This window comes from Primulina huaijiensis, chromosome 12 (genome assembly GCF_012295235.1).
Source record: "Primulina huaijiensis isolate GDHJ02 chromosome 12, ASM1229523v2, whole genome shotgun sequence".
Taxonomy (NCBI): Eukaryota; Viridiplantae; Streptophyta; class Magnoliopsida; order Lamiales; family Gesneriaceae; genus Primulina; species Primulina huaijiensis.
Genome location: NC_133317.1, coordinates 6,873,116 through 6,880,595, shown reverse-complemented (window position 1 = coordinate 6,880,595; position 7,480 = coordinate 6,873,116). Strand labels below are relative to the sequence as shown.

The following is a 7,480-nucleotide window of genomic DNA, read 5'->3' as shown; positions in this document are numbered from 1 at the left end:
GCTCATACTCAATTGATTGCTGTTTCGTCCAATCAATTTGGTCATTCAACGAACGGTTTGCTTTAGATAACATCCGATTTTGTCCAACTGACGTGAAATACTTTTTCCAATTTGAGTTTTCTGATCGGTCAAGTTGTCGAATTGTCATTTGAATCATCCCGCTGAAAGATATCATAAAAAAACCGAAGTTTGCCATAAATTCAATTTGGCTAAATTCAGTTTCAATTTCCTTCTTGTGTTTGCAACTTCACATGTGAGTAAATATGTTAAAAATACAATAAAAAAATTTGTTAACATCAAAATTAAGATTGCAAACATGAAATGTTCCAAATCATTTGTTATAAATAATTTTTTTCTTCGAATTTTTATATATTTTTTGAATGTTTACCATTTTTTAAAATCAAAATCAAAATTATATATATATATATTACATTATAAATTTTCATATAAATATTTATTATCTCACTTGAAAAAAAAATAGATGTGAATATATATTTTTTACAATCAAATAATTTTCATATACATTAGTTAATAAATAATTATTAAAAATATATATAATTTATATTTTTTTTATCAAACCTTCTGATATGAAGAATTATATATTTTTTAATGTATTTTTGTGTGCTTAGTTCTTATTTATACATCGAAAATTTCAAATTATTTGTTTTTAATAATATATTTTTTTAATATCAAATGAAATAAATATACAATATGCGAGACAATAAAGCTATTTGTTTAACAATTATGCTTGAAAATTTATATATTATGAGAACTTATTTTGAACTCAAACAAAAAAAAAAATATTTTAGTTCTGATTTTTGTTCCATTGTTCTTGAGAACCAAGGTCAGGTTTACCTTCATACCCTTAATATATAAATCTTAAACAATCTTAGCAGATCCTTCAAATACTACCAAATTTTGTGTATTGAATTTATAAAGTTGCCTGATATATAATTTTTTTTAAAAAAATGCTATTAAATTCCTTATCATAACTAAATTCTCTGAACTCTTATAAGATATTCATATTTTATGAGATTGTTAGTTTATTAACATTCATAATTGTTTACATAAATTCTCCTAAATAATTTATTAAACTCTTTACTTCCAATTCTTAGTTTAAAAAACCATAAAATACGTTAAAACTTCATAATATCATATTATTATATACTTATCATGTTATTCTATTATTGCATATATTGTTAATTTTTTTCATGTATCTTCTTATGATACTATAATTTGTTATTTTATTAGAAATTGTAATAAAAATATAATTACAAAATTGTACTAAAATTATTAAAAAACATGTAGAGAGAAATTAAAAAAATAAAAACATTTAAAGATAGTATAAAGATAGATTATTTGATAAAAATAATATATTAATTACATTTTATTATTGAAATGATAAAAACTACAACATTCAATGTATATTATAGTGATAATTAATTAACTATTAATTATATATTAGGTGAAATAAATATAAAATTTTGATATTCCATTTTTTCACTTACAACAATTAGAATTTTACATATATATCATTATCGAGTTTTTTTTTATTTGTATTGATAAAGAGATCATTTTTATCATTTTGCAATTGGAAAACAAAGTCAATGATCCACACTTTTATAAATATGTATAGAATAGATATAGATTAGAATTTTGAGAGAATGTGTTTCGTCTTGCCTCTCCACACCATTTCTGCGGGATTCAAGCTTCACGTTTGGCAGCAGCTGTTGTTTTGCAGCCATTAAAATTGCTGGGAGGGAAACAAGAGAACAACACTACAGGAAAAAAGTAGAAAAACAGTAAAGAAACACAAAACATTGGAATTGATTATAAGAAATAGAACTGATTATTAATATATATGTAAATACAAGTTATTTTCATAAATGATAACGCTTGTTCAACTACATAGAATCCAGAGAAATTAAATAAGATGCAACAAATGTAAGTTTGGTCATGTACTATAAATATGGATTCACTTCACTGATGCTGATGCTGATCCACACTGAACTAATTTCCTACGTAAATACATGGAAACCTTAAATAGCAGCTTATATATGCAATAACACAAAATTATCTTACCGACATTCATAAAGGAAAAAATGCAATCCAATTGTCACCACAAATTCATAGAAATGAACGAACACTAGATGTGGCAGGGGCTTCAATTCTTGCCACCACCAAATAGATAACCCAAAGAAGAATCTCCTCCAGGAGTGGCATGGACCTTTGTTGATGGTGGGTACTGTAAGAGATGAGTTATTCTTATCAAAATCAAAATTTAAGGACGTGATAAATGTCAAGGAAACGAAGAGGTGGAGAGTGAAGTGATAAAGAAAAACGGAAACACACTCAAGCATGTAGTCGCTCTCCCACATGATGTTCGTGATCTAAGAAACAATGTGTTAGGTTATAAACCCAAGAGGTTTCCATCCCAAAAGGTTTGTGGTACAACCTCATGGTTTATAAGCTACTATTTATTAGTTTCAATATTCAAGGTGGGACAACTGAAACATAACCGACCACTTGAGAAGCCGAATTCCTCAGCGGTCCACTCTAGACGACTTTCACACACCTCATTATTCAGTACATGCATCATATACCTTAATCTAGCATATAAAATGCCTTTTTTTTTTACACAATTATCGACACTGATCCGATGGTTGTCTTTTTCTGAGTCATTCCTCCCACTATGCCGACTCAAAACTAGAGCATCAATGCTAGGTTATAAACCCAGGAGGTGTCCATCCCAAAAGGCTTGCATATTGAGTAGTATGACCTCATGAGTTTATAGGCTACTCTTTATTAGTTTAATATTCGATGTATAACATTTGTACCACAATGTGTCGTATAAGGACAAACCAGTAGTCATCCAAATTTGTCCTTAAATGGAAAAAAAAAATTACAATGAGCATGTAGCTAACTGGCATGTGGGTATTTCAATGAACACATGTAATTGTCGCTGTGTTACAATTAGAATTGACAAAATGAACCATGGTCCAGGATTGGAGTTGCAATTGATATTTTGCCAAATTGTATGCTTGAGCTCATTCTAGAATAGCAATACAAGTCTAGGACTAGGAGAGTTCAGCTTCTTAGATGTCCCCCTCAAACCATCTCAAAGATCTTTACCTCCAGTTTAATAAGTTGAGGTTGGATCAGCTTGATCAATCCACAACAAGGGTTAATTTTTTTGTCTCACTAGAGTTTATCACATCAATAACATTCTATTTGTGCATCCAAACTAAACACACACACTCTTGGACAGAATCAAAGAAGGAAAAAGGGAATAGAACAGCAACTAAAGCATGCTGTAATGAAATTGCAGGTGTTTTGCTCATCTCCTCTAAAGTAGTTGTTTGTTGTGCTACTATGAATGCCTGCAGGAATCTGTTGCTAATCTCTACAGGCTGGGGAGGAGCATTTGGCTTCCGTGAAGACTCTTTGCTAAAAACATTACTTTTCAATTGGTGCAGTTGGAGCATTCTCCTTTGTTGGTTTTGGTGCCTCCCCACTCCCAAACAAGGAGCCTAACGAGCTCTGTCCTCCACCACTGCTTACTCTGCGGCACATACTCCTTCTCTTCCCACTTCCCAGATTAGAAAATCAAATGTCATCAAAATACAGAAGGAAATCAAAATCAAGCTATTAACTTTTAGAAATCAATTTCCATAAAATGCTAACATAGTTTGCCAACAATTAGAAAACGATCGATTTTAATTACAGTATTAGTGATTAATTTTTTATGAGAAGAGACTATGCAATATATACCTCCAAAAAAAATAAACACTGAACGTCCATTCCATTCTAAAATGTCACTTTATGCTCATCACATTCACAAAAAGTAACACTAGCAACATGAGATATGCCTGAAGTCGATAAAAAGCAGGCATATATCTATGTCTTCATCAGTCAAATAAAACCCCCCCAAAAAGAAGAATGAATTCAAAGGTGGTAAAAGTTCTCATGCAAACGGCTCATTATTAAAATAGTAGTGAGAATTTGTGGCATTTTGCATCTATACACTCAACTCAAAGACTAAGCAAATATTCTTAAAAAAATACAATCTCTTTCAAGCAAAATTACAGTAAAATGTCCAAAAAATTGCTTATTTCAACATCAGAAGTTGGGGACAACATCACATATTCCCTGCACACATGGAACTAACCACCAAATCACAGTCACTAACTGACAAAGACAAGAAATCAGCTCGATTGCTCGATATTCCTTCAATAAACACAAAAAATCATCAAAAATGCATTTTAAACTGCCAAATAATCGTCGCTCAAAAATCAAATCAGTAACCAAGTATAACATTAAAAAAATTCAAATTAAATCAACACATAGATACATTCGATATGCTAGCGAAGGATATCTGTAAGTCAAGTTTTTACCTTTTGCTTGAGTGAGATCAGATCTACCGCCAAGAGAAACCAAGTTACATTTCTTAGCTGTGGAAGTATTCATTGAGCATGAATTTTGATTCTTCCACACCGCTTTTTATTCCTCCAGGTATGATGGAAAATGACGTCATGTATTCTCAGCAAATCATATTTTAGAAGTAATATATTTTTATTATCAAATAGTTTTAACATATAAGGAAATCATTTTCTGTGTGGATAATAAATTACATTTTAATCATGCATTTACTCAATCTATTTATTTCCTATAATATCCTTTTTGGGTATTTTATTATTTCGGTATGCACTATTAATGTGAAAACTATTTTAAATTATAAAAAAAATTAGCATATTTTTATGTTATTTATAGGACACAAATTAATTTTTAGAATTGAATTTTTATTTCTTTTAAATGATTTAACTATGATTTATTTAAAACTAAATTTCAAGTTCACTATTCTAACTTCTGGGCACATATAAAAAGAATCTCATAAAAAAGAGTTAAACATATACCAAACACATGTTATTTCAGTTTTCACCAAAAAAAAAAAACATTAAATTGTCTCACGGATCAATTTTCGGACCCATAAAAACTGTGATTTTTTATTTTTATATCAAAAGTATTAATTTTTCAATGCAGATATAAACCAGGTCGACTCGTATCATAGATATAGATACGTGAAATCGTCTCACAAGATATCACTCCTGAGATTTGTAACTATTAATTAGTTTCTTTTGTCCCAATTGTGGTGATTGAATCTAAACGAATAGCTTGGAATTTATATAAATTAGCCACGTTTTTATGTGTTATAAAAACTCATACATACATTGTATATTTACCTTTTTTATGGCCGATATTAACTCATAAAGCTTATCTATATTTATCTATTTAAATTTTAAAACTTGATAATTTATCTCACAATAAAAAGTGTGATAAATAATCATTTTTAATTAATTTTCTTTTCAACTGAAAACATTACATTAATACATTTTACTTCCCAAAAAATAATATATGAAAAAAGAAATTACAAAAATTACAAAACATGAATAAAAATTCAAATAATTTAAGATATATTTAATAAATTTCATTCGCTTTATCTTATTCATGGAATTTTTTTTACTCAATTTATTATTTTTAAAAAAAATAATAAATATACCCATTAATTTTGGTGATTTAAAATAACTTACATGTGGATTAATAATAATCTATATTCTTCAATAAAAATCACAATCTCAATTTTAAAAATTCAAAATTAAAATAAAAGTATATATCATATGCATATGACAAAATTGTAACTCGTCACTTAGTCAGAATTTTAATCAAAACCTTGAACATGTTATTGTTTATCTATCATTATTTCATATCCTATAAAATTCGTTTAGGCAAAAACTTGTGTGAGACGGTCTCACGGGTCGTATTTTGTGAGACGGATCTTTTATTTGGGTCATCCATGAAAAGGTATTACTTTTTATGCTAAGAGTATTACTTTTTATTGTGAATGTCGGTAGGGTTGATCCGTCTCACAGATAAAGATTCGTGAGACCGTCTCACAAGAGACCTACTCATTAGTTTAATAGTCTCGGTATTATTTATCTACATATAATAACAGTAACCACATCTTATATATATAATTCATCTAATGACTGAAATTCAATGGTTCATGTGACTTGAGAAGTGGTGATAGAAAGATATCTAGATTCAACCTAATAGGAAACCATCTTTTTTTTTAAATCTTCTTTCTTTCAAATTAACCTTACAAAATCTACTAAACGTTGAAAATATTTAAAAAATTATATATCAGAATTTTGGTCGAACAAAGATTATATCTTAAAATTTCTCATTGAATAAGTTTAGCATGATAAATGCAGTGTTTGTAAATGCTTAAAAAAAGTCATTTTGAACTTTTTCTTTATAAAATTTTTCAAATTTGTGAAGAAAAATTCGCAATCACTTTTTTTTTTTAATATTTACAAATACTACTAAAGTCGTTCGTATTTTAAATTAGAATCGAGATAAAAATTCATAAATTTATAATCTTTATACAAATAATAAAATTTTTGAATGGAAATAAATCTGAAAAAAGATTAAAAAATAATAACTGAAGATTAGAATTTAGAAGATTGGATGGAACATGTCTTCTGTGATTGAATTCTATTTAGGTAAGTGCAAAAGGAGGGGGAGTAAGCAAAATAGGACTGGAGATAGAGTTTTCCCTTACGTAGAGACACACCGACACTGAAATAATTTCCACAGAGAACCAACCCCACTTAAAGTGATGTTCATAACTGATTTATAATTCGAGCCCTTAAATTAAGAAAAATATCCGAAAACCTCTCGATTGGTATTCGTCTCACAAAATTATTTCATGAAACGATCTATTTGGAGTTTTTGTGATAATATATATTAAATTATTAATAGCTTTGATTAGTCGTAATACTAATAAGAGCAGGTCTTTCATAAGATGTCTCACGGATCTTTATTCATGAGACGGATCAATCATATCCATATTTACAATAAAAAAAATATATTTGACATAAAAAGTAATAATTTTTCGTGGGTGACCAATATAGAATATATGTTTCACAAAATTGACCCGTGAGAACATCTCACATGAGTTTCTGTGTACTGATAAATCATATATTTGACTTTACCTTTGTTACAACATGGAAATTTTCCTAGCTAATCAACGGCTCCTTTGGTCACTCGATCAACCCAACTCAAGAAACCCTTTTATATTCGGTAGATTATGGTTCGAGTAATTATATAACACTATAAGACATTGTTTGGTGTGCATGATAAGGGGTGATTGATTTGTAATCTTTCACTTATCTTATGTTTGGTGTGTATGATTAAGATTATGATAGGCCCGTTCAGCCCGCACTGTATGCATTATTATCCTCTTGTTAGTGGTTATATAATCTTTTGGAGGGAAGCTATGGTGTTTAATTAATTTAAATTTTTCTTTAATATCTTAAAGTTTATAAAGTTTAAAATAATTATAAATTCAACAAATTTAATAATATTTAAATATAATATTTAATTTGACTAATATTATAAATAATTAATTATTATTCATCAT

General features: G+C 28.4%; 1 long non-coding RNA gene across 1 annotated transcript; it reads right to left on the bottom strand.

Annotated features, from left to right (window-relative positions):
* Window positions 1-1,650: 1,650 nt before the first annotated feature.
* Window positions 1,651-4,521, bottom strand: LOC140990499 (uncharacterized). Its single transcript, XR_012177657.1, has 3 exons — window positions 4,395-4,521; window positions 2,083-3,589; window positions 1,651-1,778 (listed from the first exon to the last, which is right to left on the bottom strand). It is a non-coding gene; the product is annotated as an uncharacterized lncRNA (long non-coding RNA).
* Between the last annotated feature and the right edge of the window lie 2,959 nt (window positions 4,522-7,480).